The sequence below is a fragment of the Bos mutus genome, chromosome 5 (genome assembly GCF_027580195.1).
Source record: "Bos mutus isolate GX-2022 chromosome 5, NWIPB_WYAK_1.1, whole genome shotgun sequence".
In the NCBI taxonomy this organism is placed as follows: domain Eukaryota; kingdom Metazoa; phylum Chordata; class Mammalia; order Artiodactyla; family Bovidae; genus Bos; species Bos mutus.
The window spans coordinates 57,472,151-57,492,888 of record NC_091621.1 but is presented as its reverse complement, the minus strand read 5'-3'; positions in this window follow the sequence as shown (position 1 = coordinate 57,492,888).

Below are 20,738 nucleotides of genomic sequence, written 5' to 3'. Positions count from 1 at the left end.
TTTGTCATAGTCTGTGAAATATGTAATTGAAATATGGTTTTTCACAGACTAATTTTTCCTCCTATTGTCAATGTTAATTTTTCTCTGAATTTATTTTTAATATTTAAATTCAGTTTTACTCAAGCTAAATTTATCATTTATTGAGAACTCCCTTTGTGCCAAGACCTTATAGAAACTACTTGCTTGTGGAGATGAAAGAGTACAATAAATAATTAAAATATGGCTTGGAAGAGGTGCAAGCAAAATACTATTGAAAAACATATAACAAAGCAATTAATTCAACCTTTATAGTCATAGAAAGCTGTAGAGAAGAAGTGACATTGGAGCCAGACATTGAAGGATGAATATAAACTTACAGGAATACAGCATTTTATCTATTTCTCTGAAAGAAAATCCGAGTGTGTCTTGGAAAGCCACGTCCATACTAAATAAAGTATTTTCAAACTTCTTTTAATGTACATCATACCACAACTTTTCTCTAATTTTAGATGTTTCTTTTCCTTATTATTTTATTAACTAGATTGAAGTTCTCAGGTTCAGCAGAGACATTGTTTTATTCAATAATATTTTTCAAGTTTTTTACTCTCAAATAATTTAGTGAATATGTGCTGAGCTCATAATATTACAGTGTGCTATGCTAGCCATGGAGGTTTTGAATACATGCAATCATAACTTTTGTCTTCAAATAATAGTCTGTTTAGTTGGATAGATGACGTTTACTGTAACTTACCTAATAAGAAAATACAGCAAACTTATTTCAGTAAGATTTTATATAAATGTATAATAGAAAAAAAGGCAAATTTGTAAGTGCAACCTCAAAATACACGCTCAGAAAGTTGATAGAAAAATTTGATAAGAAAGTTTCACCCTGGTTGTACCTCTTGATCTCTGACCAAGAAAAAGACAGAAGATTCTGAGGTCATTACAGGAAAAATACTCCCTACTCCATGAGAGGAAAAAGAAAAAGACGTGCAGCTGGGCCTTGCTTTTGTGTCTTTAATTTAACTCTTTGACTGCCTCAACGTGGTCAAAGCTTGTCTCATTTTATGCAAAACTCTTGCCTAAATTTTATAAACAGGTTTAATGGAAGAATTGCTCTCTATCATCTAGATCTCTCCATTCTCAGCTGTGAAACTGATTGATGTTTTTAAAGCCCTAAGAAACCTCCCCCTTGTAGATATGTTTTCTGGTTCAAAGGAAAGGGGAGAAAAAAGGCAGGAGAAATTATTCAGGGAAATATCTTAGGAAAAAAAAAATAATGACCTAGGAAGAGAGCTATATAGCTAGAGGTAGTGAAGAGGAAAAACTCTGAAATTAGTCAATGTATTAAGAGTAAAAATACATGGCAAGAGAGAACTTCCTAGGCTCATATAGCTATATGACTCACATTAACATTTGTAGCTGTGTGAACATTTTCTAAACTTCTTCATGTAATATTTCCATTGGCTTTAGCTGGGATCACTAACTGTTTGGCAGAACAGAATCAAGATGCCGATCCCAGATGTGTCACTGATGGTCAGTGCCACCTCACCTCTCAGTTCTCAGAGTTCAGTTCAATTCAACAAATATTTATTGAGTGCTTATTGTTGCTGACTTTCCTAAGTCAGAGAAAAATAATGAGATGTTAGTAAAATGTGACATGTCTCAGGCGAGACCAGGTTGCATATAGAAAGTCGTTATCATCGTTGGCATTTTAAACCAGAAGTTTGATTTGATTGCGTCAGTAACACCAATAGTGTACCTTGCTTTGGGCGACAATAATTTGCACACTGGATTCTGATTTTTATCTGCACGAGTCACTGGATACAAACCACAGTCCCCAAGGATTGACTTAGAAGTAAAATAACACCATCCCTGGTCTAGCGTTCATTATACATGTCCCTAATAGCTCAGCTGAGGGACAGCATTAGCCATTATGTAAACTAATTGGGTTAATTCTGCTCTGGAATTTAGGCAAATAATGTAACTGAGATAAACAGAGGGTCACTTATGCGTCTACTTGTACACATTTATCTACACTTCTTATTTATACTACTAAATGCTTAAAACAACACTGGGCTATAAATTTGCCTTTTCTTTCTGATTCTCTTGGCAGAGTTTCTTACATGCTTAACTTTTAAAGAGTGGAGTTCGGTCTCCTCTCAAATAAATAAGAGAGCGCTGGGAGGAAAAAACTGCAGCTACAAAGTAGTTCTAACCCATTAAACGCAGATGGCTCACAGGGGGTTTAATCATCGGGAGCGAACACACATCATGCTGAAATATAGAGCTGTTTTCTATCACTTGTTACCATTTGAATGTCCGTCTCAGGAAAGTGAATTCCATATATCTTTCTGGCCATCCGTTGCCCTTTGAATACTCCTCTCTCTGATGTAGTTAGATTTCTCTTCAGAACTTACTGAGATGAATGAGCTCTTGCCACACATAGAAGTGAAAGAAAACATTTCTTTCTCTGCCAGAACAGATGAGATTCATCATTAGGAAAATGGATTTGACCTTGTAAAGTGGACTAAAGCAATTTACAAACAAACCCCTTTGGGGAAGATTGCCTTTATCTTGGTCCACAAACAGAAGCTTTTTTTTTTTTTTTTTTTGGATATGCTCTTAGCTTTGCTGTGAAGACTGCTGAATCTGATCACCTGAAAAGAATCTAAAACATAGGATAAATAACCTCTCATTTAAGCCTTCCCGTGCAAAGATAATTTCATGGACACTTAAAAAAAATCATATGGATTTATCCTTGGCTGTCATAAGTCAATCACAATCATTAATTAGTCAAATTGATCAGAAATCATTAAAGAAATCCATGAAAGCCGTTTGATAGCAGCATGTTCAACAAAACTATAGAGTTTAGCATTTAGAGTCAATTATAAAAATGGTGAAGATCTCAATTTGAGTACCTAAGAAAAAAGATTGATTGTACTCTCTCTCTCTCTCCAGCTCACTGTATGAGCTTGTTTAATCTACTTATCTCTTAATTTGTGTTCTTTCTTCTATAGTTTCTTTCCCCGACTCCTTATCTATCCCCTCTTCTTTTATCTATTCTCTCTTTTCCTGGAGCCCATACCTAGCCAAAACCCATTCTTCAAGTCTGATGCCTTAGGTGACATTTGAGGAAAGAGCAGTTCCCAGTCCCTGGGAGAACACAGCAACTGTAAGAAAGAACTTTCTTATTTTGCCTAAAGTGCATGTTTGGCTGGTGCTATTAAGGTGAATGACATAATCTTGAGTAAACCCAGCTGATAAACCACATGGATGCTGCATACCTACCATGGACCTGCAACGCTTTGGTCTTGCTCTTCACTTGTCTTCCTGAATCAGTGTATAACCATTCAGCAATTAGACACTTAGTTACAAATAATTTATTGTTTTATCCCACAAATAATATAATCAGTTTAGGACATTTGTGGGCTTCCCTGATAGCCAAGTTGGTAAAGAATCCACCAGCAATGCAGGAGACCCTCGTTTGATTCTTGGGTTGGAAAGATCCGCTGGAGAAAGGATAGGTTACCCACTCCAGTATTCTTGGGCGTTCCTTGTGACTCAACTGGTAAAAAATCTTCCTGCAATGTGGGACACCTGAGTTTGATCCCTGGGTTGAGAAGATCCCCTGGAGAAGGGAAAGGCTACCCACTCCATTATTCTGGCCTGGAGAAGTCCATGGACTGTATAGTCCATGGGGTCACAGAGAGTCAGACATGACTGAGCAACTTTCACTTTCTTTTATTTCAGAATATTTGTAGAGAGCCATTCCTTCTAAAACTTTTCTGCATTTGTTGTATTTATCTTATTTTTCATTGGGCAAGCTCTACTTTTTGAAAAACAAAAAAGTCAATTGGGGAATGATATGCAGTCGGCAAAAGATCAGAGATCTCTTTGTATTTTTAAAAGTTCAGAAACTTGAAAAAATTTTATTGAGGAAAATAGTAAATCCACCTATTATTATTTTTTACCAGTAGATGGCACTGCACAGGTGTAAGAGATGTCTACAAGAGAGGCTCATCAACCGCATGACTGGTGTGAAAGGCCCACCACTAGAATTCTGTCTCAGTGTTAAAGTATTACATCCGGGAATCCCAACAAGTTTATGTGAGGGAAGAGCATAAATTCATTAACACTCATTTTATTTACCAAACACTTAAACAGTGCTTATTATATGACAGATGAGCAAGTCCTTCGATTTCCTCTTTTTGATAAGAAAACTGAAGCACAGAGAGGTTAAGGTTCTTTGATGTCACACAGCTACGTAAGTGGTAGGACTAGGAATTGGCCCAGGCATTTGATCTAGTGTATGTCTTCTTTGCTTTGCTCCCGTTCAATACACTGACATGAATCATTCACTGATCTAATCAACAGTTTTAAAGAGCTGACTTGAAAATCTAAGGTATTAAAACTGACAGATTCCAGTTAGAGAACCGGAGACGTTTTAGGAGCACAGAGGTAATGTTGGAGAAAGCAACGAGGTCTTCAAAGGGGGAGGGAATGTATAGGTCTGTTATGGGGGAAAATAGGGCAAAGGAACAGTAATAAGAAGCACAAAGAAAGAGAAAAGGATGCTAATGAATAAAATTCACCAATTTGCAACTTTGTTTAGAGACAGGATGCTGCATAAATTTTTAAGGTAAATATATGTTTAATATTGTTCAACTATATTTTACATTCTGGCTGATGTAGAAAATACTTTAAAAAACTTTAGTAAGCAGATTATAGCTTGTTCAGTGTGTTGCAACATCAACTCCAGTAATTGTTGCCTCCCCTTTCCTTTAGGCATCTCTGTCCCTAGTGACAGCTCAGAGCTTCAGATTACCCAAAATTGTGCTATTCTTGGAAATCTGAGATCCCACCTTCCCATTCTTGGGCAGGGCCCTATGCCATTCACAAATTTTAGCTTTCTTCAATATGCCTGTCATTTGACCCCATCAAATCCTCCCGTCCCTTGGCCTCAGCATGTTTTCTCTGATGCTCCCTTCCATATCTACATTTTTCCTCTCCAACTTACACATCACAGCCTATTCTTTCACTACTCCTTGGCCAATCCCTTCAAATGGCTGCTGTTTTCCTTTTATCACACCTGCTTCCACCTGGGCTGATCACTTTAAAAGAAAATCAGAAATATAAGCAAATTATCTCCACTAAAAGAATGTATATTAATTCCACTAAAAATGAGGGCCTTTGGTCCCAAAGGGACCCTCCATATGCCTGAGCCAGTCACTCCTTCTTCCCATTTTCAAACATAAACCTTTCCAAGCTTGTCCACTCTTTAATTCCTTTACCTGAACGCTCCTTGCTGCATCTTCTTCATGAGACAAAAAAGAAAAATCCCCTGGGAACTCTGTCAATTTCCTGCCGCTGCATCTACAAACATACCTAAATCCGTAAGTATTTTTCTTCTGGTTTATTTTAGAGGAAGAGATACTCTGTTTCTAATTCTAATCCTTGTTCTGTATTGCATCCCTTTCCATCTTGTCAGAGTTTTTACAGTATGTCCTGTCTGTTTCAACTTCTCCTTTCTGCCATTCACCTAATCTCATTGGTTACAAATAATAAGTAATAATAATCATGGGGAAAAAAATCTTCATGGCCCTTCATTAGTGAAGATTTGCCCCAAAACTTTCTGTGAAGTTGCCTCTGCCCTCAATATCTTTTTCACTTAGCATTTACTATTCAATTCTCCATAACTAGGTTTTGATTTCTACCAATCCATGGAAAATACTGTGGGATTTTTTCCGCATCTTCCAGTTCTTTTAAATACATTTACATTCTATACACATACTTTTTAAAACAGGTTTATACCCTATTTAATTTCTCGTAACTTTCTTTCTTCACTTAGCACCTATGTCTCTTTGACAACAGGATTTTTAAGGGCTGCTAAGTATTCTACTGTATTGATACAATATGCTTAAGTGATCTTTAACTTGTTAATATTTTTTTTATAATGTAATCTTTTTAGCTAAATGTTTTTGGACAACCTTAATTCTTTTTTTTTTAATTGAAGTATAGTTGTTTTACAATATTGTGTTCATTTCAGATGTATGGAATAGTGTGGAAAGTACATTTTCAGATCACCAACCTAAATATAGTGGTCACTTTGTTGATCAGTTCTGTACTGGGCTGAATTGTGTCCCCCAAAAGGCCTAACCCTCAGTGCCTGTGAATGTGACCTTGTTTAGAAATAAGGTCTTTATAGCTGTGATCCAGTTAAGATAAGGTCATACTGGTTGAAGATGGATCCTAATCCAATGACTGCTGAGCTCATAAGAAGAGAGAAATAATGTTCATTCCCTGTCTTACAGACAGGAAGATAATATCGTGTGATGATGAAGGCAGAGACTGGAGGGGCATGTCTACGAGCCAAGCAAGGAACACTAAAGATTGCTGACAGTCAGCAAGTGCTGGGAGACTGGGGGCAGGTTTTCCCTCGGGGTCTCTAGAACTGCAGTGCCTAATACTTTTATTTCAGGTCAGTCGATCCCAGTGGTTTTAAGACACCCATTTTGCAGCACTTTGTTACAGTAGCCTGCAAAAACTCATGAGTTCTCAGAGCCATTTGGCACATCTCATTCTGACTGTCCTTCCACCTCAAAGGCACTCTTCTGTGTTGGCTTCCACGGCATCCCAGTCCCCTAGTCATCCTCTTCCTCTCCCTGTTCTCCCCAGGCCACGCTTCCTCTGTGTCTAAATGGTGACAATTCTGGGTGCTCGACTTTGTCCTCTTCTTTTCTCACTCTCAATATTTTTTGCAGGTGTTTCTGCTGCAATAACTATATCCTTCACCAAAACACCAGATCTCTCTTCTGAGGAGAGGTGTGTGTCTATGTGTGGACCTTAATATATACATATATACTCATAGATATGAGTTTATTTTTTGAGGGAAGTTTTAGGTTCACAGAAAAATTGAAAAGAAAGTACAGAGAGTTCCTGTATAACCCTCGTCTAGTATTAGCATCGTGCAAGTATTAGCATCTTGCATTAGTGTGGTACATGTGTTACAACTGATGAGCCCATTTAGACATACTTTTATTAACTAAAATTCATAGTTTACGTGGGCTTCACTCTTTGTGACGTATATTCTATGAGTTTCGACAAATGTATCCATCATTACAGTAGTATATAGAATAGTGTTGATGCCCTAAAAATCTTTTATCCTCTGCCTCCTTGTGCCTCCCTCCACCTTAACCCCTGGCAATCACTGATCTTGTTACTTTTTCCATAGTCTTGCCTTTCCAGAATATCGTACAGGAAGCCATGGAACCTTTTCATATTGGTTTCTATCACTTAGCAAAGTGCATCGGAGTTTCCTTATGTCTTTTAGTGGTTTGACAGCTCATTTGTTTTTGTCACTGAATAATATCCTATTGTATGGATAAATGTACCACAGTTTGTTTATCCATTAACCTAGTAGAGTGTATTTTGATTACTTCTGAGTTTTGGCAATTATGAATAAAATTGTTGTAAGCATTCATATGTGGAGATTTCTGTGTGGTCATAAGTATTCACTTTGGGTAAATATTAAGGAGCATAATTGGTGGATTGTATAGTAAGAGTATGTTTAGTTTTGTAAGAAATTGCTAAACTGTCTTCTAAAATGACTGTACTACCTGCGTTCCTACTAGCAATGAATGAGTGTTCCAAATTTTCACAGTATTTGGTATTGTCAGAATTCTGGATTTGGGACATTCTAATAGGTATATGCTACTGCTGCGAAGTCGCTTCAGTCGTGTCCGACTCTGTGCGACGCTATGGATGGTAGCCCACCAGGCTGCTTTGTCCTTGGGGTTCTCCAGGCAAGAATAATGGAGTGGCTTGCCATGCCGCCCTCCTATAGGTATCTAACGGAATCTCACTGTTGTTTTAATTTGCGATTCGTTGATGACACATGATGTTGAGAATCTTTTCATATATTTATTTGCCACCTGTATATCTTCTTTGGTGAAGTGTCTATTCAGACCTTTTGTGCATTTCAAAAATCAGATTTCTTTAATTCAGTTTAAGAGTTTTTGTGTTTGTCAGATGCAAGTTCTTCATCAGATAAATGTTTTATGACGATCCTCCCACCTCATTCTATGTCATGTCTTTTCATTCTCTTGATGGTGTCTTTCATAGAGCAGAATATTTTAATTTTATAGAAGTCCAATTTATCAATTTTTGCTCTCATGAACCTTGCTTTTGGAGTTGTATCTAAAATGTGCCAAGCCAAAGGCCACCTAGATTTTTTTTCTATTATCTTCTACTAGTTTTACAGTTTTGGCTTTCACTTTTGGGTCTTTGGTCCATTTTCCATTCATTTTCATAAAAAGTATAAGGTCTGTGTGTAGATTTGCTTTTTTTGCATGTTGCTGTCCACCTGTTCCAGCACTATTTGCTTAAGGACTATTCTTTTTCTCTCTTTCTTTCTTTTTTTAAGTCATCTTAAAAAAATTGTTTATTTGCTTGCTCCGGGCCTTACTTGTAGCATGCAGGATTTTCAATCTCCATTGCGGGATGCGGGTTCTTTAGCTTCAGCCTGTGAACTCTTAGTTGCAGAATGTGGGATCTAGTTCCCTGACCAGGGATCAAACTCAGGCCTCCTGCATTGGGAGTGTGGAGTCTTAGCCACTGGGCCACTAGGGAAGTCCCTATCCTTTCTGTCTTCAATCACCATCACTCTGTTGTCAAAGATCACTTGAATATATTTGTGTGGGTCTGTCTTTGGCTACTGTGAATTTTATTCCTCTCTTATTCTAACTTCCCAAAGAGAACTCTGAATGGCATTCTTGATTCCCCTCTCTTTTCTCTCATAGCCAGTCATAGCTGATTAGCCACCAAGTCCTGTGCTCAGCACTTCATGTGTGTTATTTGATGTAATACTACAATAATCCTACATTATTATTTAGGCTTATATTAATAGTAAAAATCTGAGCTCAGAGGGGACTCTATATATAGACTGAAACATTTTTTATTCTTAACCCCCATGGTATATTACCAGACACAGATCACAAGCAGCAAGGCAGTTTGACTTTAGGATATAAACCCCCAACCATGACACTAGTTTCTAAATATATCTTGAAGTCATTCATCTCTCTTCATCCTCATTATCACCATATTAATTCAGGCACCATCATCTTTCCGTAAGTTTACTAACAGCACTCTCTTAATGGCTTTCGTGCATCCAGTCTGGCCCTATTCCAGACTGCTGTATCTAAAGCACAAATCCGATAACACTAAACATAAAACCATCTCTTGGCCCCCCATCACCTATAAAGAAAACAGACACTCCAAAATATGTTTACAACTTCCCTGTTCCGTTCAAACCTCAAAGTCTACCATCCTGACCTGAACTTCTCTGCAGGGAGTGTGCTCATGCTTAAATCTGCATCTTTGTACATATGGGTCCATTTGCTTCTGTTGCTCTTTTTTTCTTTCTCCATTTGACTCTTTCTTCAGTTTGCAACTTCAACATCATGTCCTAGTTGGAGTTGTCAGATTTAGCAAATAAAAACACAGGGCACCTAGGTACAAATATTGCATGGAACATATATTAAGGAATTATTCATTGTTTACCAGAAATTCAAATGTTACTGGGAATTCTGTATTTTTTTTCTGGCAACCCTATGTCCTAGGGAAACCTTCTCTGAAACCGCATCCCTAGGACTGGTCAAGTGCCCCTCTGATATGCTCCCATAACCTCCTATGCTCATCGCATCACAGTATTCACTTCTGTTATTCATGTGATACATCCATCTCTCCTACATTCCTTAAGAACGGAGATTGTATCTTTTCCAACAGCATGTCTCCAGCATCTAGATACCCAATATTTTGTGCTTAACAAATATTTCTTAAGTGTTTTTAAATGAATGAATATGACACTTTTAATTCTAACACTTTGCTGTTGTAGGTTGCTAGTAGATGAACTATTAAAATATATTTTGCACCTATTTTTAATGTGTTTATAGAAATTCCTTTTTGTATTTAACTTTAAAGCTCTTGGTTTAGAATTTTGTGAACCTAGATAAATTATTTTCAGTTAATTCCTGGCCAACCTCAGCTCCTCTAACCGCAAAGACAGAGGTATGCAAAGTTCAACGGTAGGCTGTTAAGTATGTAACTGACCTAGATTGTAGCAAGAGATTGGAATTTCGTTCCTTTCCAGAGGTTGGACATGACAGGTCAGAGGCCAAATATTGTTCATTTACCCAGTCTACGAGAAAAACAATTGATATTAGTCATCTGAATTAATATTTTTTTTCTCCATAATATGTCTTAAGGAACACTAGTTCCTCAGATTGATAATAGGTGTTACTCAAATGAAAACACAAAAGTTTATCAGCTAGGCAACACTAGTTTAAACAGATTTCTGCCCTGTAGGAATTTCCAGAACTTTAACATGTTAATGTGAATCTCTAGGAAGTGATGTATAATGCATGGAATTGTTCTAGTCTAATTAATCACAGAATTTCTTTTGTTAGTTAACACCTAATTTAGGAAATAGGAATATAGATTTTAAAGCTCTCCTCAGGGTAAGGGAGTATATTGACTCGACTTTTTATTGTTAAAAACAGGTTTTTGGAACGCCTTACTCAGAGATGTGATCACATAATTTATCGAATAAATGCAGCTTCATTGGGTCACATTCATCTGTTTTGAAATAGAGTGCCAAAGAGTTTCCAAAATAAGTGTCTGTGGGATTTAGTGTATATAAAATAAAGTTTGTATTTGACACAGAAATTCGTAAGCCCATAAGGAGGTATGTAAAATCCTAAAGCAGTTATATATAATTTGGATGGCTGAATATTTAGTATTATTGGATTTAAAAACAAGAACTTCAAAGGTAAAATACAATTCTCACTAATGAAAAGCACATGTGATATGGCTGAAGCCCCAAAGGCAACAGTCAGTCAGGGCAGGCCTGCTTTGTGATCAGAGTACAAGACTGGGCCCCTGTGAGTTTTGAGAGTCCTGAACCACAGATTTGACTTCCAAATCGTACTTCTCTCCATCATCTGAATGAGGCTGAGTGTCACCCAAGAGTTAATATACAATGTGTTGCATCTGAAAGTGACACATCTCCTATTAACCTAGAGGTGAGGCTGCCTTTGTTCCTATTATTGTCAAATGCCTTAGCACTAATTTTTTAATGATTTCATTTATCTGCACACGTTAAGTACTCTGCCAGTTGCTTCACCTGTTGATGGCGACAGTAGCTTGTCTTTGTGAGTGCTTTGTGTGCTGCACACAATGTGAAGTTTTCGACTTGCTTTGTTTCATTTAGTTATCTCAACAGCCCCTTGAAGTCAGCCTCACCATTTATAGCCACTTTGCAGATGATGACAACTTAAATGACTTACTCAAGAGGCATAGTATGGAGCTGAGAAGTGCTTTGACATGATCTCTGTCTGACCTGTGAGCCTGCAGTCTTAACCGCTCTGCTATGATAATGCCACAGTTTGGTAGATCTCAGAATACTTGATATGTAGCTATCCTTATAACTTCTCACCATGGGAGAAACCAAGGCTGAGGAAATAGATCTGCTTTGCCCAGGGTCTTGAGAGAATAGGTACATAGGTTTCACTGTGGGAACATAAAGGTATGATTTCTGTGAAACTACCAAGTAGAAGCATCAAATGTGAGGTCCTGGACAACAAAAAGATGCACGCTTCTTGGAGAGGAGGTAAGGAAGAGGAGGACCGAAAATGAAGTAGGATGAACTGCAAAGAGCAAGTTGGCCTTCTGAATAATTCTGTTTTATACTTTAAGGAAAACTCTGGCTGTTTAAAGTTGATTGGTGTTTCCTATCTAATTTATAAACTGTATAAGTAATAAAATAGGTTTGAATGTAATATGATTTTTTTTTTTTTGCTGCTAAAAGCATTAGGAAATAGACCACTTGAGGTCAGGGTAACACCAAAAAGGATTTCCCAGCACTAAAATGAACCACATTGCAAACTCTTCTAAGTGCTTAGCAATGTCCTGAAATGGCTTCATTTATGTGAGGCTTGAGAAACGAAAGGGGCCTCTTGTGAACTTTTCAACCACAGAAAAGGGTATGCTTTAAGAAAATATACTCAAAGTGATATGACAAGAGCTAGATATAAGTTAGTGGGTCTCCTTACTTAAAAACAAGTGTGAGTAAAAGACATTCTTCCTGTTGAAAATCAAAAGAATTCAATCTTGAAAACTTGTTTCTGAAGACCATAATAATGAAATAGCATATGCTTAATATTCTTTATATTCCATAATTGGTTTTTAATTATTTTTCTATATATTTTTTATATATGTAGTAGCCCATTGAAGTGGAAGTGAAAGTCGCTCAGTCATGTCCGACTCTTTGCAACCCCGTGGACTGTACAGTCCATGAAATTCTCCAGGCCAGAGTACTGGAGAGGGTAGCTGTTGACTTCTCCAGGGGATCTTCCCAAACCAGGGATCAAACCCAGGTCTACCACATTGCAGAGATCTCATAATGCTTGCATCTTATTGAATGACTAGGTAATAGATATTGATGTTACTAAAAAAATGGACATTTAGTGGTATCAGATATTCTGCAAAGAGGCTTTGGAATACAGAAACAAATGATTTGTTATGGTGATTGTTTGTTTTCAAACAATATCCTCATTCAAGAAAACTTCTCCTGGAGAAAAATGTCAGTTTTAGCTTTTACAGCCCAAATGGGGGTGAGATTATTAAAAATGGTTGATATATTACAAAGGGTAGTAGAGCTAACTAGTATCCTGCTAAGCACTTCATCAACAATCTTCAAAACCACTCTGTGAGGCAGGTACTGCTATTCTCCCTACTTTATAGATGAAGAGACTGAGGTTTAGAGAGTAATTTATCCAAAGATGCAAACTCTGGCAACCAGACTGCACAACCAACACTTGTAACCATCATGGTATATGTGGTCTTCCATGGAAAGGACATTGTTAGGGAACCAGTTCTGACACAGCTCTGTTTTTAATTTCTGTGTCTTGGACTCCTCATCTGTAAAATAAGGCCAAATCTAGTTGAGTCTTAAGATTCATTGAAGATCTAATGCCCTGTGATTCTAATTGTCCTAGAAAAACTTTAGAAAGTAACTACTTGTGCAGTGTCTGAAGTGGATTCTATTATACATGGAAAATCTAGAGAGAATGAATGGTGATTTATGAAAGAAGAAGTTAAAATCATACATATTAATAACTTAGAAGTACAGTGGACTCATTTACTGTTCCCTGTACATACGAAAAAATTACTTTTACAGATGCCTTTGGCAAATACATACCTAACTAAAACCTGGAAAACATTCATTCTGGGGGATTTTTTCTTACGTTTTTGAATTCATACAGCTAATATAGAGTACCCTTTTTCTTAGATAAATTCATAATTAATAGTAAATTAGAAAAATTTTGCCTCGGACCCTTTAACTTTCTATTTCCAAAATATGCTTGTCTGACTTTCTTGGGTGTGACCAAAGAACTTCGGTCTTTGTTTGGATTTTCAAGTGAACTTTTCCTCTTTGTAACTCCATCTTCCATTTTTATTAACCAGTCAAGCGTGTTTTACTTTACACTGTGATAAGGGGATCAGAAACAGCTTTCCCACATCTAAGGCGATCTTAATCAGTTGCAAGGAATATATGAGTGGCATAGTGTGGAAGCTTCCTGCCTCGAGGAGGAAGAGATCTCTGGATTATTAATTTTGATTCCATTGATAGAGGGAGAAAGTTAGGTAACCTTGCAAACAAGGTACTTTTGACTGTGAGCCATTTTGAAAGGACATAAGGTGAACTGTCATCCCCCTCTTGACCTTCCACTAACCTTTCACTTTTAACATATGTTTTGAAGTGCCAGCCATGTTGATTTCCATGGCTGTTTGGGTACAAGTTTCAGAGAAACCTACTGCCCCCAAGTCTTTAATCACTTTTTGAACTTTGAATATAAGCCTTTAAGATGCTTTTAGGTCCCATAGGAGACTGGCTGACTAGTACTGACTTCACAACACACCCCTCCACAAGTTGTGTTACAGAGCCCCTCATTCAGACACCTAACTATGAAGTCTTATTACCCAGGATGCAAAATGAGCAGGGTAAGCTCACTGTGGATATAGTGGTGAAGTGGTGATTGAATCCTGGAATCTAGTGGACATCCTGAATTCCCGTTTGTGGCACAGCCACAGGAAGTCCCACTTGTTTCTGGGGCATTTTCCAGCTTGTATCACTGAATCAAGCTTTTGTATGCTGATATTTCTTCTTTCAAAGCCTTGAGATATATATGTACAGTTAATCTGGGAGCAGACTGACACAGCAAACAGAAAAGCAGAGTATCAAGGGTTCATTTTTGGCAAAAGCTCTTTACTATGGAGTCATCAAAAGTGTAAATGTGCAATTAATCATAAGCAGGCATATAATACGGCCCTCAGAAGAGCAGAATAGTGTTCAATGAACTGAATTCTCTCACTTTGGCTTCTGTAAAACAACTTTAATTTCTTCTTATACTGTCTTTGCTATCAATGCTCCTACCTCTGAAAAACCTACCACATTGGTTTTTTTTTTTTTTTTTTTGAGAAGTACGGTCACATGAATGGAATGAAAATCAAGCCTCACTAATGTCCAGGACAGGGGCTGGCAGCCTTCCAGAAGTGCTTTTCCAAAATACTGGCCTCAAGTTTTCATTGTTGAGGGGGGAGGGAGAGAGGGAATTTTGGAACACTGAGAACCTCTGGGGATTATCGCTGGCTCAGACACCTCATTACACACCTTTGGAGGCCAAGTGACATTGAGAGCCCTGGAGGCCAGGGTGATCCTGGAGAAGAACTTCTTGAAAGTAGGTGTGTAGAAAGGAAAAGAAAAGAAAGGATGAAAAACAACATCTTTCATTTATGATATTAATGGTGTGAGCTGCCAATTTATGTGCCACCAAAAATCACCTTCTGTGCAAAGTATTTCTAAAGAAATAATCAGTACAGCATGTTAATTAAATAAGGTAATAGTGATAGTCTTGCCCGGGAAATCCCTGGACAGAGAAGCCTGGTGGGCTATAGTCCATGGGGTCACAAAAGAATCAGGTAAGACTTAGTGACTAAACAATAACAAAATAAAAATTGATGTAAAATCATATGTTGTCTTTGCCTCCTATTCTATATCAAATTTAAGAAAAAACTTCAGTATTGTTTTATCTGATTATAATAGTAATACCTGATCAGAACAGAAAAATTTCCAAGTATAGAAAAAGATAAAGAATTGAAAAAGTTTTCATAAATCTATTATCACAAACTATTTTACAATACTACCTTAGTCAGAGTCCATTTTTATGCATGCTTGAAATAATAATTACTTTATAATAAATATAATTGCATACCTATATTTGAAAATATAATTTTATATTTTATTTTCTGTTGCTTAGCATTGTTATGTATCTTTTTCTCATCTTATTTTAACACTTCTTTTAATATGCATAAAATCTAAAAAAATAAGGTGACAAGATTTACTGATGGGCAGCAATACATTACATCATGAATAGCACATGGGAAGTGCTCAATAAAATTTTGTCGAATTAATTTAGGGTCAAATATGGACAATACAGTTGTCAAACTTGAAGGTATACTTTGTGTTAAGTATCATGGAGGACACAAGAATGCATCCTTAGATGTAGATTCTGCCCTCTGGGGTTTATAGTTCAACCATTATCATAAAAATATTTAAAGTCTTAGGTGATGTCAGTTCCATTAAATTGACTGTGAGTGAATGAAAAAAAAAAAATCCCACTTTAGAAGTATTTTAATATTGGACTTTCCATTGGCAGGGATAGATAACTTTAGCTCTTTAAAGAACTCAAGTAACTCCTAAGAAACAGAAGTTTCACTATTAAGATGCCAGTACCTTATAGAAGAATTCAGTCAAATAAAGACCCTATTTCCTTGGCTTCCCTGGTGGCTCAGTGGTGAAGAATCTGCTTCCCAATGCAGGAGACATGGGTTCAATCCCTGATATGGGAAGACCCCACATGCCACGGAGCAACTGAGCCCTTGAACCATAACTATTGAGCCTGTGCTCCACTGAGCCCACCTGCTGCATCTACTGAAGCCTGCATGCCCTTGATCCTGTGGTCCACAACAAAAGAAGCCACTGGGATGAGAAGCCCACACACTGCAACTAGAGACTAGCCCAGGTTCCTCACAACTAGAGAAACCCCATGTACCAATGAAGAAGCACATCAGTTCAGTTCAGTTCAGTCACTCAGTCGTGATCGATTCTTTGTGACCCCATGAATCACAGCACACCAGGCCTCTCTGTCCATCACCAACTCCCGGAGTTCACCCAGACTCACGTCCATCGAGTCAGTGATGCCATCCAGCCATCTCATCCTCTGTCGTCCCCTTCCCCTCCTGCCCCCAATCCCTCCCAGCATCAGAGTCTTTTCCAACTAGTCAACTCTTCACATGAGGTGGCCAAAGTACTGGAGTTTCAGCTTTAGCATCATTCCTTCCAAAGAAATCCCAGGGCTGATCTCCTTCAGAATGGACTGGTTGGATCTCCTTGCAGTCCAAGGGACTCTCAAGTGTCTTCTCCAACACCACAGTTCAAAAGCATCAATTTTTCAGCGCTCAGCCTTCTTCATAGTCCAACTCTCACATCCATACATGACCACAGGAAAAACCATAGCCTTGACTAGACGAACTTTTGTTGGCAAAGTAATGTCTCTGCTTTTGAATATGCTATCTAGGTTGGTCATAACTTTCCTTCCAAAGAGTAGGCGTCTTTTAATTTCATGGCTGCAGTCACCATCTGCAGTGATTTTGGAGCCCAGAAAAATAAAGTCTGACACTGTTACCACTGTTTCCCCATCTATTTCCCATGAAGTGATGGGACCGGATGCCATGATCTTCATTTTCTGAATGTTGAGTTTTAAGCCAACTTTTTCACTCTCCTCTTTCACTTTCATCAAGAGGCTTTTTAGTTCCTCTTCACTTTCTGCCAAAAGGTGGTGTCATCTGCATATCTGTGGTTGTTGATATTTCTCCCAGCAATCTTGATTCCAGCTTGTGTTTCTTCCAGTCTAGCATTTCTCACGATGTACTCTGCATATACGTTAAATATGCAGGGTGACAATATACAGCCTTGACGAACTCCTTTTCCTATTTGAAACCAGTCTGTTGTTCCATGTCCAGTTCTAACTGTTGCTTCCTGACCTACATACAAATTTCTCAAGAGGCAGGTCAGGTGGTCTGGTATTCCCATCTCTTTCAGAATTTTCCACAGTTTATTGTGATCCACATAGTCAAAGGCTTTGGCATAGTCAATAAAGCAGAAATAGATGTTTTTCTGGAACTCTCTTGCTTTTTCCATGATCCAGCGGATGTTGGCAATTTGATCTCTGGTTCCTCTGCCTTTTCTAAAACCAGCTTGAACATCAGGAAGTTCACATAGCAAATAATAAATAAATATTGTTTAAAGGGGAAAAAGTATAAGCAGTGACAGATTTTATTTTCCTGGGCTCCAAAATCACTGCACACTGAGACTGCAGTCATGAAATTAAAAGATGCTTTCTTCTTTCAAGGAAAACTATGACAAACTAGACAGTATATTAAAAAGCAGAGATACCACCATCATTTTGCTGACAAAGGTCTGGGTAGTTAAAGCTATGGTCTTTCCAGTAGTCATGTACAAATGTGAGAGTTGGACCATAAAGAAGGCTAAGTGCCAAAGAATTGATCCTTTCAAATTGTGGTGTTGGAGAAGATTCTTGAGAGTCTATTGGACAGCAAAGAGATCAAATCTGTCAACCCTAAAGGAAATCAACCCTTAATATTAATTGGAAGGACTGTTGCTAAAGCTGAAGCTCCAATACTCTGACCACCTGTTGCAAAGAGCTGACTCATTGGAAAAGACCCTGATGCTGGGAAAGATTCAAGGCAAAAGGAGAAGAGGGCAACAGAGGATGAGATGGTTAGATAACATCACTGTTTCAATGGACATGAATTTGAGCAAAATCCGGGAGACAGTGGAGGACAGATGAGTCTGGTGTGCTACTATCCATGAGGTTGCAAAGAGTCAGACATGACTTAGTGACTGAACAACAACAGTTCCCTTTACTAAAATAGCTGTTCCTAAATATTCCACATAAAACAAGGAAAAAAAATTAAAAATTCCACATGGTAATAAAAATGTAATCTATTCCCTGTGTCTACCTGAATTCCTGCATCTCTGATTCTTGTCCTATCTGTCACAATCCATAACCCAGCTCTATACTGCAATCAGGTGTAAAACTCGCATCATGTCAAATAACTTTTCTGCTTCAAACTCTTCAGCATCTTCACGTGAATTAGATTGAGGTCAGAATCCTGTAATATAGTTGATAAGGATTCTGTGATTTGGCATCTGCTAACATCTCTAGCTCATGGCCAATTGTTGTTCAGTTCCTGAATGCACTCTATGCTCTTTTTTGATCTTTAGGGTTTGGGTGTTTTTTTTTTTTTTTAAACAACTGACTGTCAGTTTATTAAGTAGACTGATTTAAACATCTGCAATGGTGACTTCAACCTGGACTCCTGGTCAGTACTGATGGAAGTAATCTGCATGATTATCTCAGAAGGACTGTGTAAATCAGGGAATCACTTGTAGATCCTGTTCTGAAAATGATCCCAAATCTTAGCGCCTGCACCACAAGGAGTATTCCTCATAATTATTCTCAGAGTGTTGGTGGAAGGACCATCTGAACTGGTCCTTCCTTTTGATATTCTTTTCTACTGACTTTACCTGGAAAACGTGTTGTCTTTCTCTCTCCTTATCTAGTTATCCTCCCACTCTTTGAGTTCTGCCTTAAAAGTCATTTATAGCCGGAGGTCTTTCCTGACCAGTTGTGACATTGACCTTAGGGTTCTGCTCAAAGTCACCCTTCACCTTCTGTTTCCCCGGTTATAGCAATTATTGTACTTTTAGCTGTTCCTGTGTTTATCTCCTCATTGCACTATCACTTTTCACAAATATAGGGACTATGTCCTTTTTGTTCAGAGAATCTGGAACATAGCAGAAATGCAGTATTTATAGAATTCATTAGTTCATTCATTCAAGAAATATTTATTCATCAATGCTAGACACTGTTGTAGGTCATGCTATACAGTGGTGAATAAAATGAGCAGAATTCTTTGTCCCCATGGAGATTGTATCCTAAATGAATGAGTGAAAACATAGTATGTTATAAAGTGCTCAGTTTGAAAAAAAAAAAAAAAACAAAACAAAGAGGAAAGAGAAGGTAGGGACATGGAAAAGGGCTATGCTTGTAACTGAGACGGTCAGGGGCACAAGCAGTGACACAAAGGAGATGACTGCAGGATCCCAGGGAGGATGGTCCCCACTCTGTGAAGGCAAACGTGAAGGAGATCGGTCACTAAGGTACCTGTGGGCTGCTGTAAGAACTTGACATTTTTACTTTTTATTTTGAAATGTTAGATGGACAGAAGAATAGAAAGACAGTCCATAGTATTCTCCTACACTCTGATCAGCTTCCTCTAACGCTGACATCTTTCATCAGTGTTAGTTACTCTGTCATGAACGACTCTACAACCCATGAACCGCAGCCCACCAGACTCCTCCATCCATGGGATTTTCCAGGCAGGGATACTGGAGTGGTCTGCCATTTCCTTCTCCCAGGGATCTTTCCAACCCAGGGATTGAACCCCGGTCTCCTGCACTGCAGGCAGATTCTTTACTGACTAAGCTATCAGGAAATCAGGGAAGCCCTGACATTTTTCATACCATTGTACATTTTCCAAAATGTATCCATTACCATTGCTATCGTGTTGTTGCTGTGTAGTTGTTAAGTTGTATCTGACTCTTTTGAGACCTCATGGGCTGTAACCTGCCAGGATCCTCTGTCCATGGGATTTCCCAGGTAAGAAGTGAGTTGCCATTTCCTTGTCCAGGGGATCTTCCCTACCCAGGGATTGAACCTGCATCTCCTGCATTGGTGTGCAGATTCTTTACAACTGAGCCATCTGGGAAGCCCTCTGGACTGTATTATTAACTAAACTATAGATCCTACCCATATTCATTAGTTTTTCTACAAATATTCTTCCTTTTTCCTCCAGTTCCCATTAAAGATATTCAGTTCAGTTCAGTTCAGTCACTCAGTCGTGTCCAGCTCTTTGCAACCTCATGAATTGCAGCACACCAGGCCTCCCTGTCCATCACCAACTCTTGGAGTCCACTCAAACTCACGTCCATCGAGTCGGTGATGCCATCCAGCCATCTCATCCTCTGTCATCCCCTCCTCCTCCCGCCCCCAATCCCTCCCAGCATCAGAGTCTTTTCCAATGAGTCAACTCTTCGCATGAGGTGGCCAAAGTACTGGAGTTTCAGCTTTAGCATCATTCCTTCCAAAGAACACCCAGGAGTAATCTCATTTAGAATGGACTGGTTGGATCTCCTTGCAGTCCAAGGGACTCTCAAGAGTCTTCTCCAACACCACAGTTCAAAAGCATCAATTCTTCGGCACTCAGCTTTCTTCGTAGTCCAACTCTAACATCCATACATGACTACTGGAAAAACCATGGCCTTGGTTAGACGGACCTTTGTTGGCAAAGTAATGTCTCTGGCTTTGAATATGCTGTCTAGGTTGGTCATAACTTTCCTTCCAAGGAGTAGGCGTGTTTTAATTTCATGGCTGCAATCACCATCTGCAGTGATTTCGGAGCCCCCCAAAATAATGTCTGACACTGTTTCCACATCTATTACTAAACGGCACTTAATTATTGCATCTCCTTGATGTACTCTTGTCTGTGACAGC